This window comes from Lissotriton vulgaris, unplaced genomic scaffold, assembly GCF_964263255.1.
Source record: "Lissotriton vulgaris unplaced genomic scaffold, aLisVul1.2 SCAFFOLD_2992, whole genome shotgun sequence".
In the NCBI taxonomy this organism is placed as follows: Eukaryota; Metazoa; Chordata; class Amphibia; order Caudata; family Salamandridae; genus Lissotriton; species Lissotriton vulgaris.
In genome coordinates, this window is record NW_028254577.1 from 198,964 (window position 1) to 225,467 (window position 26,504).

The 26,504-nt window shown below is 41.4% G+C and overlaps 1 long non-coding RNA gene across 1 annotated transcript; it reads right to left on the minus strand.

Moving 5' to 3' along the window:
- Positions 1-1,369: 1,369 nt before the first annotated feature.
- Positions 1,370-22,230, minus strand: LOC147659503 (uncharacterized). Its single transcript, XR_015307226.1, has 3 exons — positions 22,037-22,230; positions 14,310-14,360; positions 1,370-1,450 (listed from the first exon to the last, which is right to left on the minus strand). It is a non-coding gene; the product is annotated as an uncharacterized LOC147659503 (long non-coding RNA).
- Positions 22,231-26,504: the final 4,274 nt, after the last annotated feature.

Below are 26,504 nucleotides of genomic sequence, written 5' to 3' on the forward strand. Positions count from 1 at the left end.
AATTGGTTGTGTTTTACTTTAGTGAGTGTATTACTATATGGTACTGAAAGCCTAACTATGGGATTGCAACCGCAGTCAAATACCAAAATGCTTCTCTCAGAATCATTCCTAAATACACACAGATTAACATTGAGATTCTAGACAACAAACACTATACCTTGGATAATACCAAAATACATTTACTACTCTGGAAGGGGTACTCCATATTAGTGTGGGAGCCTGACTCATTTTGCAAATATATAAACAATGACTGGTTTCTAATCCTACCAAAATATGAGAACAGAATAGGTTTTTAATCAGTTATATGTCTGCAAACACATGAAATACCAAAATGATTCTCTCAAAATGATTCCTAAATGCACACAGACACACTGTGTGATTCTAGACAGGCTACACTATCCCTTACATTTTACAAAAATACATTTACTAGTCTACAAGACGTAAGATGACTGCACACATTCCACAACATATTCTACTACACATTAGTACCAAAATGCTTCTCTCAAAATCAATCCTAAATGCACACAGACTCACTGTGTGATTCTAGACAAGCAAAACTATCCCTTACATTTTACCAAAACACATTTACTAGTGTACAAGACGTAAGGTGACTGCACACATTTCACAAAATTTTGTAATACACATTAGTATAGAGTGCTTCTCCCAGAATTATTCCTAAATGAACACAGACTCCCTGTGTAATTCTAGAGAAACAACACTATCCCTTGCATTTTACACAAATACATTTACTAGTCTACAACAGGTAAGGTGACTGCACACATTCCACAAAATTATCTACTACACATTAGTATCAAAATGTTTCTCTCAAAATTATTCCTAAATGCACACAGACTCACTGTGTGATTCTAAACAAGCAACACTATCCCTTACATTTTACCAAAACACATTTACTAGTCTACAAAACAAAAGGTGACTGCACATATTCCACAACATTTTCTACTACACATTAGTATAGAGTGCTTCTCTCAGAATGATTCCTAAATGCACACATACTCACTGTGTAATTCTAGACAAACAACACTATCCCTTGCATTTTACCAAAACACATTTTATAGTCTAGAAGGAGTACTGCATTTTAGTGTAGAAACTTGACTCATTTTGCAAATACATAAACAATGACTGGTTTCTAATTCTACCAAACCATGAGAACAGCACAGCTTTTTAAACAGTTATCTCTCTGCAAGCACATGAAATACACAAATGCTTATCTCAAAATGGTTTCTTAAATCACACACACTCACAATAAGATTCTAGAAAAAAAGTACTTCCTGCACTTTAGCAGGAGAAACACATTAGTCTGATTAAAGTCAAAATGCACCACATACACCCCCTCACAAATTAATAGCTCACCTTTCAAATTGTTTTGTATATCAAGAAGTATGTCAGTCACACACCAGATTTTCTTATTCAGAATCTCCGTACTGTGCACCTGTCAGCAAAACCAAAGAATGGCAAAATTTCCCTCTCATGTTGCACATATATACATGTAATCATCAAATCACATTGCTTTCCACATTATTTCAAAAGCAAACACACATTTCTATTGGTTATACATTTCAACCCTTTCCAAATGACATAAATTTCAACCCTACCCCCAATCTGCCTTCTGCCTGTTACCATAGAAACAGTTCATGGAACACTTACCTGAGCACACAGGTCAAAAGTTCACCACACAATGTTGCTAATCAAAACAGCAAGTGTGCTTGACTTTTCAACATATAAGCTTATCCTATGTAATGTTCCTTTCAATCAGATTTTGTTAACCAATAAAAATCATGCTTTTAAAAAACAGAATCATGAACCCTAGTTTTCAGTGTAGAATGTTCTCAAACAACCAATCATTTCTTTTCTTTTTTCAAAACTGCATCTTATCCACCATTTTAGAAAAATCTTACTTTTCAAACTGCCATTTCATTTACAGAGACCATCTGAGTGCATCCAGATCTCCCTTCAAGATGCTTAGCGTGTGGATTGTGGGACACAGCAAAATTTTCTGGAGCCATAGGTATGCAGAAAACAAAGGCATTCACAAAGACCTAGGTTTGCCAAATGTAGACATTAAATGGATCAAAGAGGGCTAAAGTGGCACCAATTGATGCCATTGGTTAAATCCTTTTTGCATCTCTAACACCCTGACCTTATAATTGTACACTGTGGTGGCAATTACCTAGGCACTTTGACTGGGATAGATCTGGAAATGCTTATGAAGGACACCTTTGGAGAATTGATGTCACTTTCCCCCCAAACTGCCTTTGTCTATTCTAACATATGCCAAAGGCAGAAATGGAACTGGTCCAAACAATTTTGTCCACAGATTGAGAAAGCTAGGAAACATGTGAATACATCTGTTTCTGCTTTTCTCCTAGACTATAGAATAGGGTCCATTTACCACAACAATCTGTGTTTCAATATGCATGGCATCTATAGGAGAGATGGTGTAAATTTTACAGATGAGGGAAACAGAGTCTTCCTCTTGAACTTTAGACTCTGCATAAGTACTTACTTGTAGGTAACAAAATCTCTCAATAAACACAAGGGTTCATTTTAGAGCCACCTAAGAACTAAACACAAAAGTTTGATGTATATCTAAAAATAAATTGGAATTTTTTGCTTGGAGTCGCGCACCGAACGCGTCAGAGTCGTACATCGAGCGCTTGGAAGTCGTGCACCAAACGCGTTGGAGTTGCACACACTACGGATTATGAATCGTGCATCCAATGCGTGCACACCAGGGGGCCGCACTGAGCGCCGCACTGGGTGCGCGACTCCTAATTTTATCATAAAAAAAATAGCCCCTATCACTAAATTTTATTATTCCTGGGCAACCCAACCCCCTGGGCTTATAAGAAACATTGGGGACCGTAGGGGGACCCCCAATGCCCCCAGCCAGCTCCCCGCGTCTGGAGCCGGAAGTGCTTTTCCACATGGGAAGCTACTAACATGCAGCTGCCCGTGTGGAAAAGCAATATGGTTTGGATTTTGAAAGAGAGAGCAGGTTTCCCTGCTCTCTCTTTCAAAATCCAAACCAAGTTTGCTATGGGAGGGCAGGAGACTCCCGCTCTCTAATAGCAAAGAGCAGTGTCCCGGGGGTGGGCACCCCGGGACACTGCAGGAGCCGGCTTGGGGGGTGGCCGTCCCCAGGGCCCTCGGGAGCTCCAGGAGGGGGGCCATGCAGCCCCCTCCCACAATACATAAAGCCCCGGGGTGGCGGCCCCCCTGGACCCCTTAAAATGTAATAATTTTGCCCCTGGGATTTGGCCGCCCCGGAGGCTAATTATAAAAAAAGCTCAGGTTTCTTATTTACGGCAGGATCCGCGCCCCTGGGAATCCTTGGGGGACCCCCTAAGCAGGTTTAGAGGGTCAGGATATTTCTACCCTGCCCCCTTTATACCTTTTGCACACTTATTCCACTGACTTCTTCAGCCTCGCTTCTACCGAGGCACAAAATGGCTGCCAACAGTTCCTGATTTCGAATGTTGACAACCACTTGACAGCCAATTAGCATTCAGCGCGTGATCGGAAGGGTGCACTAAGGGTGCGCGCAGGCTGCGCTCACGGTGCGCTCAGGGTGCATGGATCCACTGCACCTATAGATATATATATGCTTTTAACTGTAATTTTCTCAGAAACTACTGAACAGACTGACACCATTTAAGAAAAAGGCATGAGTCTGAACTGAGGATTACATCTCTCCCACGTTTTGGGACTCCCATTTTTCTCAGCCTCCGCTACACAAATCATCTCGAGGCTTTCAGGAAAGGAGCGTAATGGAGCTGGCCATTAGTTTTGAAAATTTCACGAAGATTTATCAACCGGCGCCAAAGTTATTCCAAATAGAATGTTGCGGATTCCCTATGGAAAATAGGTCCTAACTATAACTACCTACTGGCGACCGCCAGTAGGTAATTGTAATATGGGCTGGCCGGAACATGGGATAGCCGAGAACTCCAAGATGGCACCCGGCTGGGCACCCTACGATCCGACAACCAGCGGTCCAGTGTCGTAGAGAGGAGACAGTGAGAACGGACACGGGGAGGAGTCGTGCGACCGTTACCCCAAATGTGAGGAATCATCGGGAGATTGCAGCGGGACGAGGAGAAAGCCGGACGCGAGGGAGAGGCGCGAGGGACTGGAAAGCGGAGCAACGGTGGAAGCGCAAGAACCAGCGGAGACGGACGGGAAGCCCAAGGAAGTCGGCATGACGCTACAGGAGGGGAATCCTGCAAAATACAACGCGCTTGTATCCAGTGGTTCCCTGAGGTCCCAGGACACTGAGATACCCAACGCTATGGTCCAGGGGGGCCGTAGCTCCAGGCAAGTGACGTGGAAGGAAGTGTGGAAGAGGAGGTTGGAGGGAAAGGGTTTCTGGCATAAATGAGGGCACTTGCTAGTGAATGTTTGGCACACCCTTGACCCAAGAACCCTATACCTTTACCTTTCCCAACCAGTACCTTTTATACCTCACTACGTGCGGTGACCTAGGAATGTTGGTGATGGGGAGCACCCTATAGACTATTGACCAAACAGACAGACAGTGACCGTAGTGTCCTTTCTTTTTTTCTGTTTGCCTTTCGGGAAGCACCGGCCATGGTCGCAGTGTGGAAGCAGAACAGCTAGAAGAGGAAATCCAACCCTGAGAGACTATATACCAGGAATGTGTTCCAGGACTGCATAGTTATTTCTTCTTTTGTATTGAATGGCGATACACCCCAATTGTCAGGACTGTAAGAAATAAATATTAACAAAACAGAGACCATTTTGGGGCAAGTGTGTTTCCACTTAGAGAGTTCTAATTCTGTACAAACAACTTTCCCCCACCTCCCCTTTTGAGAAAGGTCAAAACCATCACAGTAATATATATATATATATATTCCTGTATTATAGCAAACTTGAGGGCATATTAATAAGTTCTATTTGGCCGCAATTATTTAATAATAAGCCAAAACTGCAGTGAAAATGATATCCCCTTATTTACTAGGTGACGCTAAAATGCATTAATGCATGTTAGCAGTCGGTTTGCTAAGGGCTCTCCTCGTATCTCCAATGAGTTGCAATGTAGGTGTTCCCAGAGGCAAGGAAGGTGTTCCTATGACAATATAACATGGTAGAGGGCGGTAGAACAACAGCGTTGTATTTACAAGGGGGCCCTGGATTTGAGAATCGATAGCAAAACTCTCGCTAATTGCGGTTTATGTCGGATCCTAATATCTGTTCTGAAGTAGACTTAAGCATGTTTATTATGCAAGGTGGATTGATATGTTAAGTGTACAATCTTATATTAACAAGCTTTTCACTTGCGAACCTAAATTATCACTGTATTTATCGCAATATTGAGGGCTTATTTACAAGGACAGCGTTAAAATTATTGTCGCTTTAGTGTTTGGAAAGTGTCGTTAAAGCGGCCATAATGTCTTAATAATAGGCTTTTGACAATTCGTGAGAATTTGAATAGAAGTTCACGTTTACATCAGAACATTTTAAAGCTGTGCTTGATAATATGCCCCCATGTTTGCTATGGCAGTGTGAGAGCCTCGGCTCTCACTCTTGCATAGCAAACAGCAATGTTGAAAAAATCTTCCGATAAGATAACAAAGGATGATTTTGAAGTCCATTATCGCCGTTTTAGTTGTAGTTTGCTGGCGTTAAAGCGGCAACAATTTTAACGTCCTCTTTGTAAATATGCCCCAAAGTTTTGTAATGTCGACAATCCCGTCTCCCATTTAAATAGGCACGAAGTATTTACTGAAGTGCATTGTAAATCGTGAAACAACACTGTCTAATTATGATCGATATAGAATTCGAAGAGTTGTGTACTTCTTTTGCTCGTAATGTACATAGGGGCATATTTACAAGTCCCTTGTGCTACTATTTCATCACTTTTAACATGGGAAAAGTTATGCAAAAGTGGCGCAAGGGGCTTGTAAATCTGCTAAACAGTGTTCTGTCTTAGTTTGCTTTCTCCTGGGTAAATATAACAGTTTCTGTGCAGCAATACCTTTCAACCCTACCCTCAAACTACTTAGTGCCTGTTACCATAGTAACAGTTTGTGGAACACTTAAGTGAGCACACAGGTTACAAGTTCACCACACAATGTTGCTAATATAAACCGTTACTGTGCTGGAGTTTTTACAAATTTCCATAGGAACCGTAAATGGCAGCTTCAGACTCTGGTAAAGAGTTGGTAAAGAGTTAGCCTCAGTATTATAATTCTAGTTATAAACATGGATGTGGTGTGGGTGTATACCAGTCATGAGGAAGTGTGTGTGTGCAGTTTTGACAACTAGACCCGGAAGTAAGAAATCATTACAATGGAAATCTGGGCTATGTAGCGTTGCTGTGTTTTCCTGGAAGCATAAGCGGAGTGGGCTGGATTGACGTATGGCAGTGCTGCGCGAGGCTGTGAACGATGACTCCAGAGCTATGGGCGTGGCTCCGTCGTGAGCTATATGAGTACAACTGATTCGGGTGTCCGTGTTGTAGTGCTGTTGTCACCCAGTTCGTACACGTAAATGTGTCATTATGTCTGTGAAGTCCCACAACATGGCCAACATGGAAGGTACGGGGAATCACTGATCCTACATTCATCCATAGTTCCACACAGATAAAAGGTGGTGGATATGACACATTTCTGCAAATATGAATGTTTGTTGTACATTCAGTGGTGTGTTGTAGCTGTAGTAATACAGGGTATGAAACCTTTAGAATGCAGTTTTTGGCACATAAAGGGCAGCTAATATATATACTTATGTGGTCATTCGGGTGTACTGTCGAACTTGGTGCTGGAAATCAGTGTTCAAGGCTCGGAGTCATGTCCATATCCTAGTATTGTAGAGAAATGACGTAATCTACTTGTGCCTGAAAATGTATCGTAAATACGGTGCTCATGTAAATTGCTGATATAGTTTTGGGGTAGGGTGCAGGAGCAGCATTTTGCAAACATAATGAATACACAGACACAGATAGATAGTTGAAGTGGGTACGGGCACATGCGCTCGACTTCATTTTATTATGCTGCTGTTGGTAACAAGTAGAATAGTAATCATCATGTCATACACAGATATTCAATCGTAAACGGTTTATGACTTCTGCTGTACAAAGGTAGTAGCACTACATGTGAAATAATACACAGAAGATTCTATCGTAAAGAGTTCATGAGTTGTGGTGCACTAAGGTAGGGTCGGTTTGTGTGGAACCTGCAATGACGTGTGGTTTAGGCAGACCGCACTGGTAATAATATCTTTTGACTATTGAATTTTGCCTTAACAAGGGCACGTGGCTATTATCTACGGTGTACTGAGTTAGTGGTACGTCTGGTGTATAGCGTGTGCTCACTGTGCGATGATGCGTGGTCTTAATGGGTTGCACTCAAACCTTTCACTGTTGCATACTGAACTGCATGTACTTTGAGGGGGAAAAAATAAGTACCATCGATGGTTATCAATTCTTGAGCAACAAAATGATCAGAATAAGATAATTGTTCCAGTGGTGTAGCCATTTTTGTCTCCAAAAAAGAAATTGAGGTCTCCAATGAAGAAAAAGTGAGGTTTAAATTGTGACCTATGCTGTCAGCAGTGTAGACTGTTATTAAGTGTGCCTTTGCACTTGCAGAGTGAATTTTATTATTCAACTAAATCTATAAGAGATATAAAAGAAGTTTTTGAAGGAAGCATACTAAAGGGATAATGTGTAGGTTTGATAGGTGTTATACTTAGTTTGCTTTGCACTGAGTTAGTGGTACCTGAAACTAGAAGGTTCTGTGAAACCTGCGATGATGCGTGGTCTAGGCAGACCGCACTGGTAAGAATGTCTTTTGACTACTGAATTTTACCTTAACAGGGGCACGTGGCGATTATTTACGGTGTAATGAGTTAGTAGTAAGCCTGATGTATAGCGTTTGCTCACCCTGTGATGATGCGTGGTCTGAACGGGCTGCACTCAAACAAATTACTGTTGCATACTGGACTGTATGAACTTTGAGGGAGAAAAAAAAATAAACTAGCATCGATGGTTATCAATTGTTGTGCAAACTAGGTGTACTGATTGCTCCCCATAAAAAATTAAACGATGGGATTTCACGCAGTGGATTCTTAACTTTCTCAAAATGAGGATGTATGTCTGGTGGCGATGTTGAAGGTGATGTCCCAGAGGTACTTGGTTTTGCCGGTGGTGGAGGTACATTTTGGCACAGTCTTCTACATTCTTTGTGAGCATAGTTCACAGGATGCAGCGATTGAAGGTGCTTGTGCATACTAGCAGTGCAACAGCACTACTTTTTGTCTTTGCTTTAAATAAATCGAGGCTGAATTTAATGCTGTCTGTAGTGTAGATCCAAAGCTGAATTTAAGTTGTGAACCTTACTGTTCGCAGTGTACATTGAAGCAAGTAGTCAGCACAGTTATAGAAGAATGATTATTATCACTTATTTTAACAAAATCTGAATACATACAGTATAATCGTAATCAAAGCTGTATTCTTTACTGTCTATAGTGTAGATGTAAAACTGAATTCAAGTTGTAAACCCTGTTGTCCGTAGTTTAGATCTTAGGGTGGACTGCATCATCTGTAATCATGATTGAAGTGGAAGATAGAATATATATAGAATACACTGTTGAAATATTTATGTTTCAGGAACATTATAGTTCAAATTGTAACCTGTGCTGTCTGCAGTGTAGATTGACATTAAGTGTGTCTTTGCACTTGCAGCGTGAATTTTATTATTCAACTAAATCTATAAGTGATATAAAAGAAGTTTTTGAACGAAGCATACTAAAGGGATATTGTGTAGGTTTGATAGGTGTTATACTTAGTTTGGGTTGCACTGAGTTAGTGGTACCTGAAACTACAAGGTTCTGTGGAGTCTGCAATGATGCTTGGTCCGGGCAGGCCGTACTGATAGTAATGTTTTTTGTCTTGTGAATTTTATCTTAGTAATGCCACGTGACAATGATTTTTGGTGAACTGAGTTACTAGTACCTTTGGCATTTATCGTGTACGCATCCTGCAATGATGTGTGGTGCGGGGTATAGTAATTGGACTAATGTGTTTTGTCAATTGAATTCTGCATGAATTCCATTTAAAAGGGACAGTATGTCTCAACTTGACTGCAAACTGTTCAGTCTTCTTTGCGATGATTTATGGTGCACTGAGTTAGTAGTATCTTTGGCGCTGAGCTTGTACGTATCCTGCGATAATGTGTAGTGCAGGGGGGCCACACTTGGAGCAATGTTTTTTGCATAGTGAATTCTGCCTTAATAAGGCCACGTGAAGATGACTTGTGGTGCAGTGAGTTAGTGGTACCTGAAGAACTTAGCATGTGCGCACCCTGCGATGATTGATGGTTCGGGGGGTAGTAGTGGTATAATGTCTCTTGGCTACTGGAATGTGTCATGTGCAATCGCCATTCTACCTGAATTGTGATCCCTCACAATGTAGATCTAAGGCAGAAGTCATCACTGACATCAAGAAACTCTTGTTGTCGTATCCTTTAACAAAATTGTCTCTGACTTACATAAATCAAGGCTAACTTGATTGTGTCCGTAGTGTAGATGGAAAGCTGAATTCAAGCCAAGCCAGAGCAAACAGCCAGGGGTGGGAGAAAGCAGGAGCCGGCCCTGGGGGTTGGTGGTCCCTCCAGCCATCTATGTCTCCAGGAAGGAGTCTGCATGGCCCTCTGTGTTCTTTAAACAAAAAGCCACGGGGAGGAGGTGGTCTTCTGGGCTGCAGGGAGGAATCTACTTATCCCCCCACATGTTTTCTTCTAAAGCCCTGGGGAGATAGCTGTCCCCAGGGCTGGGGGGTCCGAGAGGTCCTCCATTTAATAAGTAAAGAAGTCCTGGGAGGTGGTGGTTTCTTGAGTGTAGTGTGCCATGCGAGCAACCCCGCATAATTTAAGTAAAAATCCACTGGAAGGTGGTGGTCCCTGGGATTTGATTAATCCTAGGAGGGGGAACCCTATGCACCCCTCCCTTATTTTTCATATGCCCACAGGATTTGGCCCACCCAAGGGATTCCTTTAAAAGAAGCGCCGAAGCCCGCTCTGTGATTTGTTTTTTAATTTTGCTGCAAGGTGGAGTCTCTGTGGGGACCCCCATCATATCTGGGCAGTCATGGTATTCCCCACCTGCCCCATTTCATTATTTTTTACTTTTTGGGGGTACTCGGCTTCAATCCGAGTCCCAAGATGGCCGCTAACACTTCCTGTTTGAAGTATTGGCAGCCAAACATATTTCAGTAGGATTTCAGTAGAATTTTGGGCTCCCAAATATCTATATTATTTAAACTTAAAAATGTCTGAAACTTATGAACGGATTTACACTAAGTCACAGGAAGCACGCCTTCTGGAACAACATCTAGCTTTCTGACAACTTTGGTGTAATTCCGATCAGTGGTTTGGGCTGTAGTCATGTTCAAAAAATGAAAAATCCCCAAAGACATGACATGGGGAAGACGCGTTTTGGGCCCTCCTTTTTTCTTGGCCTCATGCTTGACGGATCACCCTATAATTTTCAGCAAAGCAGTTGAATTGAAAAGGTGAAGTTTTTTTTTTAAAGTACGTGAAGATTCGTCAAGCGGTGGCAAAGATATTGGCAAAACAAAACATGCTTTTCCTATGGAAACTTAGGTTCTCACTATAACTACCTACTGGCTATTGCACTGCTGGTTGGGGAATTAATTCCATTTTACTTCTGAGGGCTTCAGGACTAAAGTGTACTTTTTCCCCAACCAGTAGTGCCCCAAGAGGCGCGTTTGCAAAGCAGTGGAGAAAGGGCGAGTGACCTCTGATGACCTCTCAGCACTCCAGGTGTGTGTGTCTTACTGGGGGTAACAAGAGGGAAGATGGCCCCAACGACCCTCAAGAGCCAAGGGGAATTGATCCCCCAACTAGTAGTACACCAGGAGGCATATTTGCAGAGTGGTGGAGAAAAGGGGCGTGGCCATCGAACGCCTCTCAGCAGACCCACTGTGTGGGGCTTACTGGAGGTAACTGGATGGGTAGGAAGCCCCCAAGGACCCTCAAAAGCCAAGGGGACTTCATTCCCCTACTAGTAGTACACCAAGAGGCACATTGGCACAGTGGTGGCGAAAGAGAGCATGTCCTCCGACACCCTATCAGCTATCCTGCCATGTGCGCCTTACTGGAGGTAACAGGAGGCATAGTTGGCCCCAAGGACGTCCTTATATATACAATACCGCACATCCCAGTCCTTTCGCCTTGAGCTGGCCCTGTTTTGGCAGCTTAGTGCCAACACAGGCACCCTTGCATGATAGTGCGAGGGTGCCTGTTTTGTAGGCAGAATTTCATTATGCAGGAAGGGGCACCTTCCTGCATAAAAACAATCTTCAGAGGCTTTTTCTTCTTTCTATGTGTGCTACAGAATACATTTATTTATTTATTGATACCATTTATAAAGCGCGCTGTTACCGAGCGGTGTCCTGGCGCTGAAATGATATGATATCTCCCCAAGATGACAGTCGGTTCCTAAAGGCCAAAAAGTCATGTTTTAATATTTTTCCTGAAGGCCATCAGGTTCGTACTTTGTCTCAGGGCCAGGGGCAGGGCATTCCAGGCGGTGGAGGCTCCAGAGATGAAACTTCTGCCTCCCCATCGTGCTTTCCTAATCCGAGTAGTCTTAACTAGCCCTTTATTGGCGGACCTCAACTGTCTGCCTGGCGTGTACAGTTGAAAGTGCTGTTGGAGAAAAGATGGACCTAGTCCATGCACTGCCTTGTACACAATACAAAGTGACTTAAACATTATCCGTTTGCGCACCGGAAGCCAATGCAATTTTCTCAATTCCTGTGCCACCGGCGCAAACTTGGGCAGTCCAATATTCAGTCGTGCGTCCGCGTTTTGCAGCATCTGCAGTTTATTGAGCAGCCCCTGCTGGGCTTCCAGGAAAAGACTGTTACAGTAATCGAGGCGTGACAGCACAAGTGCTGTCACCACCGTTTTCCTGCTACTGTCTGGTAGAACCTTCCTAATGGTTTTCATGATCCAGTAAATGGAGGAGGTTAATGTATTGATTTGAGGTTTGAAGGATAGTTGGCTGTCAATAAGAACTCCTAGGTTCTTTACCTTTGTTTCCGGAATGGGTGGGGCTCCCAAATCGTCGGGCCACCATTTGGGGCTCCAGAAACTGACATCAGCACCAAAGAGGAGGATCTCGGTTTTGGAGGAGTTCAGTTTTAGGCAGTTACCTGCCATCCATGAGCTCACCGCAGTCATACAGTCCTGGAACCTGGCAGCTATTCCTTCTTCTCTCCCCGGGAGCAGAGATACCACAATCTGCGTATCATCGGTGTAAGATGTTAATTCAAATACAGCACTCATAAAGAGGAAAAAACTAGGAGAAATAAAGATATTTCTCCTTGTTATGCCTCTCCTGGGAGGTGTATCCTTTTGGTGCATTCCCAGGTTTACCTTCTTCTAAATCTGGGAATGCATCTAAATTCATGAACACAACACCAATGGAAGCACCTCACTGATGCAAAGTAATGCAAAACAACAATTTGCTCTGCATTACATTACCCATGATTTATGAAGCCACACAAGGTGACTTTGCATGGCTTCATAAATCTCATTTAACATTTACATCACTCTTGCACTGCTTTGTGTGGTGCAAGACCAAAGCAAAGAGGCTCATAAATATGCCCCTAAGTTCCTGTGTCCTAAAATAGATTCTGCAATATTTCTCTTTATGGTACAGCCAGCCAGTCAGAGCAACAGCTTAAGCTGGTCTTGCAGGATTTTCACAGGAGCTTTTCACTCCTGCAGAAGCACTGTTGGCAAAGGAGAAATTGTCAATCTCAGCCAATCATTTTGCTCTATTATTTGAAGTTGCATGATTGTTCGACTTTCGCCAGGCTCCAGCCAACCCAACCATCCAGATATACAAATATTTGAAACCTTGATTTCTTAAAAACGACTAAATGGATTTACACCATATCACAAAAAGTGTACTTTCTTGGTAAATATCTAGCTTTCTGTTCAATTTGATGTAATACCCTTCAGCCCTTTTAACTGTCTCGCTGTTCAAAAATCCCATCAAATATGCATGGGAATGCTTTGTTTTGGAATGTTTTGTGAAGATTTCTCAAACCAAAATATCCATAGTGCCTTCACTGGTCACAAAACCCCAAGGTGACCTGCAATATCCTAATAATGTAAAGCAATGTAAAGTAAAAGGGGAATTTATACATATAATATGTGACATTATTTGACATGTTGCTCCCCCTCCTTCTTAAAAACCATTACATTGCAAACGAGTAGCCTGACGATGTTATCTGTGATTTAGTTTGCTGGACCTGCCCTTTTAGCCCACAGCATGCTGGGATTTTCAATTTTGAAAGTAAATTACATGTCCCCGAATGCAACGTAATCTTCTGCAAGCTATAAAGGAAGATGATGCTGATGGTGTGGCATATTACATGGAGCCTTTTACCAGCTATGCTTAGGCAGCCTCTAGGATTTAGCACCACCGGCTCATCCAAGAACCAAAAACTATTTCTCGCATGTGTTAAAGGTAGAGGAGCAAATAAATACATTTCTCTACCATTTGTCTGTGAATGAAGTGATTTTCGTTTCTTAGAGGGATCTGCCCTGGGAATTCCTTCAGGTTGTTTCAGACAGCATGCATTCCTTCACAGAAGTTAGGATGTGGCCCAAGCAGTGCTTGGGCTCCAGCTAGTCACTTATAATACATTATTACAAGAGATTAGGCCATTTATTTTATTTTTACAGATGTTTTGTATATGTATATGCATAGTAGTGAAAACAAATGTTGTCCAATAACATGTTATTTAGAGCAACTGTACTAATAAACACCCATTTACACATGTATTACTAGAGTACAAAAGTAATACTACAATTTATTTTCCCAGTAGAGGACATGTGCCAAGGGAATCACACTGCTATTTTCTAACATTATTAAGAGAGAGGAGGGGCATCATGGCCCCCTCCATTAGAGATTACGTCTCTTGGGAGTCATGGCCCCTGCCCACACTCAGCAACAGTAAAACAAGCAGATTATACATCTGCATATGTACTATGACGTTACTGTTAGTTTCAGTTACAAAACCTCAGTAATGAAACCTTAGAAATTCACTGAAAAAAGAAGTTAAAGTGATGTTATTGTTATAAAACAAAACTAATGAAACACTGAAATTAGCCAGTTGTGAGTAGGTAAACTAGCAAAAGTATGCACCTCCTCATCCACGAGACCACACATAGAATATCACTCATGACTTGACTATATACACATAGTGCAATCAAAATAAACCAACTCACCTGGATCGTTAGTTGTGGCCGACATCATTCGTAGTGTAAAAACGTATTAATCTGTGAAAAAAGGATTGGTGTTTAGTGTCAGTAGAAGCAAGGTAAATACATGTCTAACCAAACTTACAAATATTTTATTTCCATGTACACAAACACCTCCTACATGACCACTGTGAGGCCAATAGATAGTAGTACCTTAATTCACATCACCAAAATCAATGTTGATTGACAGGTTTGAAATTCTACATTACTTGCCTGGGCGCTCTGTTATGCACCCAAAAAAAGTGGGAACCCAAATCTACTGCAGTTGATACCAACAAATTAAAATGCGTGCCACCTGTCAAAACAGTAAACACTAGAAATGTGATCTTCCCACGCAGGGCCTTAAGTGTTGAAATGAAAAATACTTAGAGCCTACTAAAATCTACTACCAATCTTAAGAAAAACAAATACGAACAAAGTTATAAACAAGAGCCTTAATATAAAGAAAATAATCACGCACTTGACATGCCCTGCTCATATGTATGGGCAATACTGACAACATGTATGTCTTTGCACAACATGTCTTATTGCTCACAACAGAAAGCCACTGTAACCAATAGCGACAGGCAGGTCGAAGATCGGCCTTACCGAGAGTATATTTGCTATTTGATTTACATATGTTTGTAAGTGTGCTCATGCTTGTCTAACCGTTTTTTTAAATTGCACAGCTTGCATAACTTTTAAATTCATTGTTGCTAGTAATGTAGCACAAATTTCATTTTTCTTTTATTGGGTTGCATCATAATCACAAGTAGTTTGTACCCGCATATAATCATTTGTCGTATTAACTTGGGACAGTAGAACGTGAACTGTAATAACGTGAATTGTGCGGTATTAGAGATATTTTCATATAAACTTGAAGAAATTAAAGTTGAAATTCATATGTGTTTAGGTGAAAATATTAACGTGCAGAAATCGTGTATGCTGCTGACAATTATTCACGTATTTGATGTGCTTGTGTAACGTGTTAATTTAGAAATGCTCAGTAAAAAGCATTCATTTATGTGTAATTTTGTGAGGCCTGTGTGCTATTTTTTATGTTAGCTGATTTTGTAGGCCTGAAATGCATTTTCCCTGGAAGCTCTCATAGTAGATTTAATAGTTGAATTTCATGTGCATGATGGATTTGTTCTTTCTCACGTTTCTGTTGCAGGTGAAAAATTCACCCTTGTTAGCTAGAATTTTGTCTTTGTTTTAAGAGTTAGGTCAGGGAGAAGAGGATACATTGAGAACTGAAACTGATAATGGAGAACTGTTGTACTTTCTCATCGGAGCAAACCTGGGAGTTAAGGTCATCTCGCCAAGGTCTGGACCTTCCTAATGGAAAATCACTTACAAGGAGGTGGCTTGACTGGATATTGGGATACTGGAATGCATCTTGGTATACTACTTGTGTTATTGGTGTATCCAAGTTAGGGAAAGTGCCCGGGGAAGCACTGTAACTGTATGCTACTTTACCATCTAATGTGTTGGGGAAGGTTTCACACACTGACACGTTACTGAATCTTGCCTCAGGAAATGCTATGTATGGATGTCATGCTAGTGGTACTGTAGGGATAGATTAATGCTTTATACCCACAAACTTCCAATAAAGAGGAATCTCGATGTTTGCTCAGTTATTTTTTGTATCCTTATTCTTGAACTGATCATCCTGTGCATGCTGCACCTCCTTAATGTCATCTGTAGATTTGGCTTTGTATTAGTTCTGATGTATTTCTACACCCTCATTTTACGGGTGATGTACGTCTAGCTGCTTTTGGCTTTGTAATAAACTAACTAAACTTAACTGGGAGTCTGTGATTCTCAGGGGTCATGGTAAATTGGAACTGGAATGTTTGATTGGCCAATGATTTCTCTCCAATCCACGCTTTCATGCTGACAAAAAGTACCATCGACCTGAGGTTCCAGAGGAGATCTAGAACATGGAACCCAGAAACCTTCACTCGTTATCTCACCTGTTTTGCCGCCAGCACTCGTTGGACCAGAATAATTGTATTGAGCATTGTCCCTGAGCTCCCCGCCCGCATCACTGATTGCTCAGAGAGAGTCGAGGGTTTCTCTCTTCTGACGAAGCTACACCGCAGTGACTGCCATCTTTGGATGGTCCACCTCACATTTTGCATAAATTGTCAGCCTGATGACGACGCACAGCAACAGACAGGATGGAGAGCGGCCATTCACGCATCATACTTGCTATTTGCTTAACATATGCTTGTAAGCTCGCTCAAGCTTCTGTGATTGTTTTTTAAATTGCACCGCTCGCATAACTTTTATACTTATTAATTCACTGTTACTCATTATCTCATCTGTTTTGCATCAAGCACTCATCAGGCCAGAATAATCATTTAGTGCATTGTGCCTAAGCTCCCTGGTCGGCCGCAGCATCGCTGATTGTGCGTAGAAAGTAGAAGGTTTCTCTCTTCCAGGCGCAGCTACATCGTAGAGGCCACCATCTGGCGCTAATGAACAGTGGATGCGTCACCAACGCACAGCGGATGCGTCGCTGGCATCCAAAGGCAAGCCGATCTGCTCCCATCCGCGCCAGGACCCCTGATCATTTCGCCATCCAAAACTATTCAAGGGAATTGCTTCTGGAACTGGGTATCCGAGTTAGGAACTATCCCTGCGAACCCCCTAAACCTGACTGATTCATCTGTGAAGAATACCATTTTACATTTATGCTTAACAGCGTCTCCTTTATAGAGGCCTGTACTAAACAATCAACCTCGCTCATAAAAAACAAATATGTGTTTTGCGAGTTTGTGGACTCACCAGGCATAATTTTGGCACAGAAACATGGACCGACTGTACTTCGTACTCTGACTTAAGAATTGCCATCCCAGAGGGGTACATTGTTTAGGTCAGCCTCCTGGTGACCTCATCATCTTGGTCCACTCCCCTGCCCAGTTGCTATTGCCAAAAACCTAGGTGTGCTCAGTGATACAAAACTTTAATTCACAGACCAAATAAATCAGGTCACTGCACCCTGCTTTTTCCTGCTGAGAATTTTGAGGAATATTTTTCCTTTTATTCGGAAAGAGTTCCAACATTTTTTAGGATTTACGATTGCAATTCTTATACGTAGGTATCCAGCAACGACTTCTGAGCAAACTCCAGACTTTCCAAAATGCTGAAGCTCACTAGATCATAAAAATTCCCAAATTCATCTCGACCTCCCAAGCCATCATTAACCTCTATTGGCTTCCAATTTGCGAGTGGGCCAACTTCAAAACTATTTGCATGGCGCACAAAGTCCTTCACAATGCTGCTCCAGAAAATTTCAAGAAAACATTACAGTGGTACACTCCCAAGTGCATGCTTTGATCCTCAGCAGCTAAAGTGGTGGCCGTCCTCCACGCTGGGGAGACAGAAGTTTCTCCGTCTCAACCTGCAAACTGTGGAATTATATGCCCTTGAAACTTAGAGCTCAACCAGACCTACTACTGTTCAGAAAACATCTAAAAATGTGTCTTTATGCGCGTTCTCCCTAACATTAGGTCTGCCAGTAGACTTGCTTTTCCTTCGCTAATGCTAAGACGCATTCAGGGATTTACATGCTCTACAAGTTGTTTACTTTACTTACTTACTAACATTCAGCAGTTGAATAAGAATCGCTTGAATTTGATTCAACAGCCCCATGAGCACATCCTGGGCTTGATGGCTTCTTCCACTGACTAGAGAAGAGTAAGAGAGAGAGGGGAGAGAAAGAGAGAGTGCGAGAGATTGCAGGCAGAACAGGCAGATCTGCATGTTCTTTATGTCTGGCTCCAAAGTTTCTGACCCACTTGTGACCTCCACAATGCACACAAGTAAAGCACCTCTAGTATATATGGAAATCACTGCTACACTGCAGCACCCTCTTTTATGAATTAAAGCAATGGGAATATTTTGAAAAATACCTAACAATGTGTTGTTCATTTAGTGCTTAGTGCCAGTCTTTCTTTGTAATAGCACTGTAAATGCACGTTGCTACTTAAATAAGTTACAAAAATTAAATAGGTCCCGGAAAAATGAAAAGCTGATGCTGTTGTTGTGGAAACTAACTAATGAATAAGAGGGCTGCTCTTCTCAGAGTTGCAGATCAGGCCCTGTTCTCAGAGCAGGCCTGGACCTGGGCCCAGAGACCTAAGAGCACAACCAATGGCATGCACAGTGCACTCAGACTCCAGGCGACTAGTGCAGTGCCTAGCAACAGATGAGATCCTTTCAAATAGGCAGTTGTACAGGAATTAATACCCCAAAAAGTGAGCTCAGGAGCAAGAATATTCCGAAACTGTGCTGTGAGATAGAAATACCCATCCCATGAGAGCTTGAGATAAGCGAGACCTATTTTTTAGCCCATCTTGGTCATACAATGAATGAGATTTTTGTGCAAGAGAGCTCAGCACCTGGGAGATTTCAATATATTGACCAAGGGGGCATGTTTTATTCTTTTCTCTATTGCTGAAAGGTGTACTCTTCAAGCCACGCAAACCATCATCAATAGATTGAACTAAATCCTGAGTAGAGTAGGCAAATGTCTTTTTCTAAAGTGGTGGTTTTGGAGGTTGGAGCCAAGATGGCGGCATGGTGACACATCCTGGTCTGCCTTTAACAGAAGCAAGGACAAGGGCTTCCTTAACCCTGATCAAGGATCCTAAGCGTGCCTTGGCCATAGACTTAGCAACAGGGTTGTGATGTCAGAAGAGTGGAGCGAGCAAGCAAGATGGCAGCTGCAATATGTGAAACAGTGGTCTGACGGGGGAAGACTATACCTGGAAGGCACAGAACCTGGTAATGACCCATCGGACGCTAGGAAATCTAGTGTTGAGCGAGCGAGTCGCACCCAGAGTTGACAAGACCTGTCAGAACCCCAAATAGTGTACCCCAGGTGTGGAGTGGGGTGCAGGTGGAGGCTTGGCTCCTCCTAGATAATCGGCCAAGGAGGGACTCACACAGCCAAGAGTACTGGCACTGTGCAGGGCACTGGAGAGAGCAGCTGCCTTGCCATGTAGCAGCAGTCATGCTCAGCCCGGGTGCTCTCAGTCAGCATAGCAGCAGATGGAGTGGCTCGGACAGGTGGGTACATGTGTGATTCACTGCTGTTTCATGCAAAACAGACATTAAACATTGAAGAGAGTCAAGAAATAGATCCAGGCAATTAAATAGATCCCAGGAGAAAACAAAAACTGTTTAATGATCCATCAACAAAGGAATAGTCCAGAGAACTGCACTGAAGTTGATGTACTGGCTGGCCCTGATTAGGGAATGGTCGAAAACTCTGCATGCTTCACCTAGCTTGCTAGATACTAGGGGCAGATTTACCAATACTTCATGCAGCGCAATTGTTAGAATAGAAATTGTTTATGCTTACTCAGTTTTTAATTAAAGTTAGCATTCGCTGCAACATTTTCTATTTTGGGAACCCCTGATGAGGAAAGGAACTAGGAAATTCTAACAAGTAATAGAGTCAAACCAATTAAAACGTCAAAAGTCCATACAAATTATAAGGGGTTAGCTCATGCACGTTTCTACACAGGTCATAAATATTCCCCTCAAACACAGGAAAGGTGAACACCAAACAAATTATACCCGATATTTACTAAAACTCAAAAACAAAACAAATCCCTGAATAAAGACGACCACACAGACAAGGTTACATTAAGTCCACCAACGTTGCAGGTCTTAACACGCACCGAAAATGGCAGTACAACAAAGGAAATTGTACAAATAATAAAAGAGCTGGTTAAAGACAAATCTGACTATGGGTCGCTCAAGGAAACAATGGGAGAAGGAACTAATAATCAAAGATTCGGGCTTATCAACTTGGACAATGCAACAGGGGAGACACAGTACAAGGATACAACATACCCCGAACCTCCGTTAAGATCAATACCAACTCCCATCTATGTCAGAAATAGTTTTAAAACAATTCTTCAGCCGCAGTGCAAATCAACGGGGAGACACGATATATTGAACAGGGGAAACTTACTACGGCTCCTTCAACACATACCCACACTGTCTCACACAAAAAGTGAGGACATAGTTTGCGTTCAATTTGAATAAAAAAATGGTGATACCAGTAAAGAAGACACCATAGTAACCTAGTTAAACCAACACATGGCGGAAGCTGTGCTTAGAGAAAAAGACATCTTCAAAAACTGGGGCATTGGGGTGAGTGCACCAGAACAAGAAGAGTACCCATCAATTCTACAGTAGCCGGCAAATACAACAACAATGAATAGGAAAGAGTACTCACAAGGGATACTCCACGGCACAATAAAAATACATGTAGACAAACACTACAAGAAATTAATTATATCAGTTAGGAGACAGGAGGACAGGACTACAAGTAGGAGTGTACATATACGATATGTGATAATTAACATCTGTTATCATTTTTGTGATATTGACACAAGTCTGGTGTGTTATAGAATATCATTTCAATATATTGTGTGGATCAACTGTGATTGATTTTGTGTAGCATCTTGTTACATTTACATTCCTTAGGCATACCATACTGTGTAACAACTTGTGGTTTCCAGATTTAGGATCTATAAGTGTCTTTTGTATCAAAAACTATTTATTATACGTATGTATATGTTTTTTATAATACTTGAAATAATATATAAGAAAGAAAAAAAGAAGAGAAATAATAAAAAAGAGAATGTTTTATATCACATCAGTTTTTGGATTGCATGATTTAATTATGGATTCATGTTTCAACTGCTACACAGTCTAAAGTTGAGCACTATGCCCGGTGCGAAATTGTTTTCCAAATAAGTTGTTTCCTTGTTAGGGTATTATCCTTTTTACAGGGGGCCTGTGTGTTTTTCAAATCGTAAATTCTCGCAGCATTTCTGTGAGGGGTGTTCATATTCATCGAAGGCTTCGCCTTTTTTCTTGAGGCGTTTATACATTTATTTGTTGGTTTAAGGGTTCAGGTTTCAGTTTTGTTGTAATGTGCATCTTGAATTATATGTAACTGTATTTATGTATGTATCTTCTTTGTGTGGTAATGGGATAAGTGAGTAAGTGCTTGTCTCTTCAAGAACCTAGATAATCAGGTGGTAAATCTAAAACAGTAACAATGTCTAATTTACCAACATTTGGCTTTTCAGATGAGCAATTTGCCACTATGGTAGGGAGCTCATCAAGTTTTGGTAATCAGCCACAGGTATCTATAGATAAAAATGAGAATGCCATTACGCTCTTGGCATTAAAGAAAAGATGAGGGGCATTGAGCTGCATGGCAAGTACATTCTTGACTATCTAAAGGCAGGGGTTATCCCCCAAGGTTTGAGAGTAAGGAACATCCCTGGCCTATTTGTTCAGATAAAAGAATTTCTGGAGAGATGGGCCATGATATCAAACAGATGTTCACTAAACTATATGATGCTTATAGTCGAAACCACAAAGGAAGTTATTGAACAGCTACTAGCAGAGATCTTGGATCTAGAAAATAAAATTAAAGCATCTGGCATAATAGAAGAGTCAAAAAAGAAATTGGAGGACATTGAAAAAGATCTGAACTCTTATACAGACTATTTTATAAAACGTAAAATTGATAAGTTGAACAAAGATATAAGATTCTTTAGCAAATAATCAATGTATCCATATTTGGCAGATCATTATTATAGTCAACAGGAAAATCAAATGAACCAATACAACCAATTTCCAAATAGACACTTCAATTATGGTAAAAAGGTTACTACCTTTTCAGACTCTTCGGATTCGGAGGGAGAAGGGCAATTTGGAGCCAGTAGTCTTCAGGCTCAGAGTTTTGGAAATGATAGGCAAAGAGGTCCTCTGTCTTTTTTAGGGAGGCCACAGTATCAGCGGAGATTCCAGCACAATCAACATCTGGAATACAATCAATTCCAACCCAACCCCCGATGGGATACAATCAATATCTAGAAACAAGAAACAAGAGGTGTTGGAGGGAGTAACCACAATACCCATATTCAATTTGAGTAAGACAGCTTTATCTCCAACGATACTGTTGGTTCTCTCAAAAGGTTTGACATTTGCTCCTCACGCAGGATTGAACAAATTTGAACTGTTTAGAGATTTACCGACTTTCTTTAGGAAGGTCAGGCTTCACATTTTTTTTTCTCTGATCTACCAATGGTGGATGAGTATAGGAACCGATCAGGACTTTCATTAAAATCAACATTCACGCGTACTATAGATCAATTACCATCAGAAGTAGCTATTTTTGAAAAGGTTCTGTATAATAAATTTGTGAACCTCACTAAACATGTTCAGAAAACACAGTTTAATCTAGATAGAGAAGAATATGAAGCCTTAGAAAGTTTGAAAACATGTAAAGACAAGGTGATAAAAACATGTGACAAAGGAGGAGGCATAGTCGTTTAAGATACTGTGATCTATGTGAATAAAATGCCAGAGATGTTAGGTGATACTAGGTTTTATTTACCAATAGCCAGAGATCCTACCAAACAGGTAACCACTAAAATACACAAGCTCAATAATCGAGCTTTACAAGATGGGGACATTTGCGAAAAGGAGTGGGAATATTTAATGTAGAGACACCAAGGATGGCTAGTATCTACGGCATCCCAAAAGTACATAAAAGTATGACAAACCCACCATTAAGACAGATAGTCACCACGATAGGCTCTGTAACTGAGCTATTAGCTAAGTATGTGGATCCCATGTTATGTCCCTATGTAGCCTGCACGCCAGCCTTTGTCCAGGATACACGACATATCATTAACCTTGTAGAAGATGTACGCTTTTGTCCGGATAATACATTTCTGATTACAATGGATATAGAGGCCCTCTATAGTAACATTCCGATAAATGGTGCCATCTCAGCTGTACATTGGTTTATTCACACATATAATATCCAATTTCTGACTTTATTTGTTTTAGAATGTCTAAAGCTAGTCTTAACAGATAATGTTTTTGAATTTAACAAACAACTTTATAAACAGCAGCAAGGTGTCAGCATGGGAGCATCATGTGCCCCTACTATTGCTAACATATATATGGGTGACACTCAGAGTGTATTGTAATTTAACCCTGATTCTATAAGAAAAGGTTTGCTGACATAGAGTATATGAAGATAATTGTGTTTGATTTGTAAAGAATCTCGATAAGTCTGGCTGTTTTGTATTTAACAAGACGTTTCCATTTGTCAGTCTTCTAGTATTGGAATTAAACAATATGTTAAGTAAACTAGTGTTAATGTCAAGGTCCGTACGAATATATAGTGCTGCCAATATGGTAGTCTAGCTAACATACTAAATCATAGAATAGTACTATTCACACCTTACTATAAAAAAGGAATTTTGCGTATATAAATTATATTAGGGCACTTGGCTCTGATTTATAAAGATTTATCGAGTCATAACTAAGATGACGGTCTCGTATTTAAATCATCAATAATACGCTCCTAAGAGAGATGAGAAACTGATTTGTGTTCACATCTATGCTTGCATTTAAAACTGAATACTACCAATATGGCAGCTCTGCATAAACACGCTGCGCAGGGCTATTTTAGAGTTGGAGCGCACGGGGGCCTGTTTGCATCCCGATATATTGTTCAGAAACTCTACTCAACGAGACAGGTAAGGCCGTAATCTGCATTGTATTAAGTGCTGGTGCTTTTAATCCATGCCCCATAAGTTAGCGAGCATTAATAAGCTAAATATGCACTACAACTCGCGTATTAACGGCGAAGGGAAATCAGTAGCATGCTTAGTTCTGGCATATTCATATGATGCCACACAGGTTAGCGGCTCACTATAACTCTAAGTAAACGTTACCGCTAACTTTATAAATAGATATGAAATCCTTAAATTAGTAAAGCACTAAGCTAGCCGTTACTGGGACATAAATGATAAGTTATGTTTTTGGGAGTTGTAGTCTTGCTTTAATAACTTAGAGTAGGAGCGGACCATATTTAATTGGGAGGATGCCGCTTGAGTTGAGCTATAAAGTTTATCAATGATAGTTTGTCATTCGGAAAATAAGCTAAGGAAAAATTATGCACAACAGGAAACTTTAGGGACACACCTATATGAGATGTAAGCATTTATGAAGTATCTTTGGAGGGAGTTAGCTGTTGATTTTTTAGGAGCTATCGGCCGAAATACATAGCAGTCAATTTTTGATGCATGCATTGTACTATATGCAAAATCTTCCTTTATATGTTATTCAGAATTTGGTTGTAGAACAAATTGAGTGTCCCGATGGTAGCAATTGGGCTTAGTTTGTCAAAATGTCACCTGTTTAATATATTCATACCTGATGAAAATAATACGCATGCTTTGCATCAGCTAGTGGCACTTCCCCCTTTTGTCATTTTTAAAATTTTTATTTCCATTAGGATACATCAGGATCTATCTCTATGCCTTTTAGTAATTAAGAAATATGGGTACCCAGAGGATAGTGCATTGAGGAAATTATTTACCCCAAACTATAGAGGTTAGTATTTTCTCTATCAGTGATGTTGTCTTCCATAAAAGAAAAATGACCACCCAAGAGGTATAGGGAAATAATCAAATCCTAATATCGTTCAATTAATCACACTTGCAGGGAAATTTGTCAATAAAACGTTCGGAAGCTATCATTCGTCTGAACCACCTTACGGTGACAGAGCAATAAGGGGAGTAACTTGCAAACATTCCTGCAGATGTTTAGATAGGAAAGCTAGTAACAGCATGAAGATATAATTGGATAAGTTAAAGGATTTATTTATTTATTTTCTCAGGCATGTTTTAGGGTCCCTAGTACCTGGCAAGCGGTATGTTTGAATTAATGTGGATGTCCCTTGCAAGAATATAAGATATCTAAGCATTAGATCAAGGCAATTTAGGTAAGTACTAAACAGAAGTCAAAATTAGGACCTAAGAGAGAAGAAAGCTAGTCTACAACTGTCATTTTTTACTATTTCAGATTAAGCAGGATATTGGTCTTGAGCAGAAATAGTGAAATTCCTGTCCCTGTAGTTTTTAAAGATTAAAGAAAAGAAAGTGACCCAAATATATCGGGTAAGAAACTGCCAATTGCAAAAATATCTGTTAGGTACTTATATAAAAACATTAGTGCCATTTGGATCCAGCGATCTTACATATGCCCAAAAAGGATTTATAGTCTAGTTATCTTTATACAGGGTAGTATACCCTAGTTAGAGTAATCCAGATAAGCAGAATCTGAGAATATTATATCGTTGTCCGCTCTTAGATTATAGATGATTCCAAATGTAAGTTTGATTCAGTGTCAAGTTTGCGGAGGGAAAACATGGATGGCAAGATGGCCGCCGCTGGGTTGTGTGTGAGCAGTCGCACTCATCCCCTCTCCTGCCCTAAGCTGAAGATGTAAGAGTTGGAGATGCTGAATTCCCTCCGATGGCCCCTGAATGCTTGCTACAGACTGGATTGAAGGGACTGAGGGGCTACGAGCCTATCAAGAACCAACTTTTGAAGGTTGCACATCTCAAGTGGAAGTTTCTTCTGGTCCCACACTGGATTAACCCCTTCGATGCTGATGACGAGCTCAGCTCGTCATCAGCCACGGTGGTCGTGTGCGGATGATGAGCTGAGCTCGCCATGTAACGCGGCTTTTGTAAATTTGCCGCACACAGCGGGAAAAGCCGCCGGAGCGATGCGGTTAAGGGAAGTGTTGCTGCCCTGATGAGTGCGTTTGGGCTTAAGAAGAAGCAGCAGTCACAGGCGGCTAAAATGCACCCACGGCCTGCGAGGCAGGAAAAGGAGAAGACGCAAGAAAAGCCAAAAGAGCATCCGGATACGTTATATGGTATCCGCATTGATGCTAGTGACAGCGGGCAAAGAGGTGGATAACACGGATGGCCCAGCACGAACCCTCGGAGCAATTCGTAGGATGGTGGCTCCCCCAGGAAAAAAGAAAACAGATCAGTGGGGAAAGGCAAGCGCAGTCGAACAGGACAGCCCTGCAGAACCCCGGAGTATGACAGCGAGTAAAGCAGGAAGAGCCGGCGAGAAATCAAAGGGCAAAGAAACCGCACTACGACAGCCCACCTTAACTGAGGCATTCACCCCTAAGGCGCAAGCGCAGAACAATGGAGGCGCTGGAATCTGCGGGGCCAGTGGAGCCAGCGGAGCCAGCGGAGCCAGCGGTGTCAGCGGAGCCAGCGGAAAATCGGACTCCCGCAAGAACGTCCTCGAGGACGCT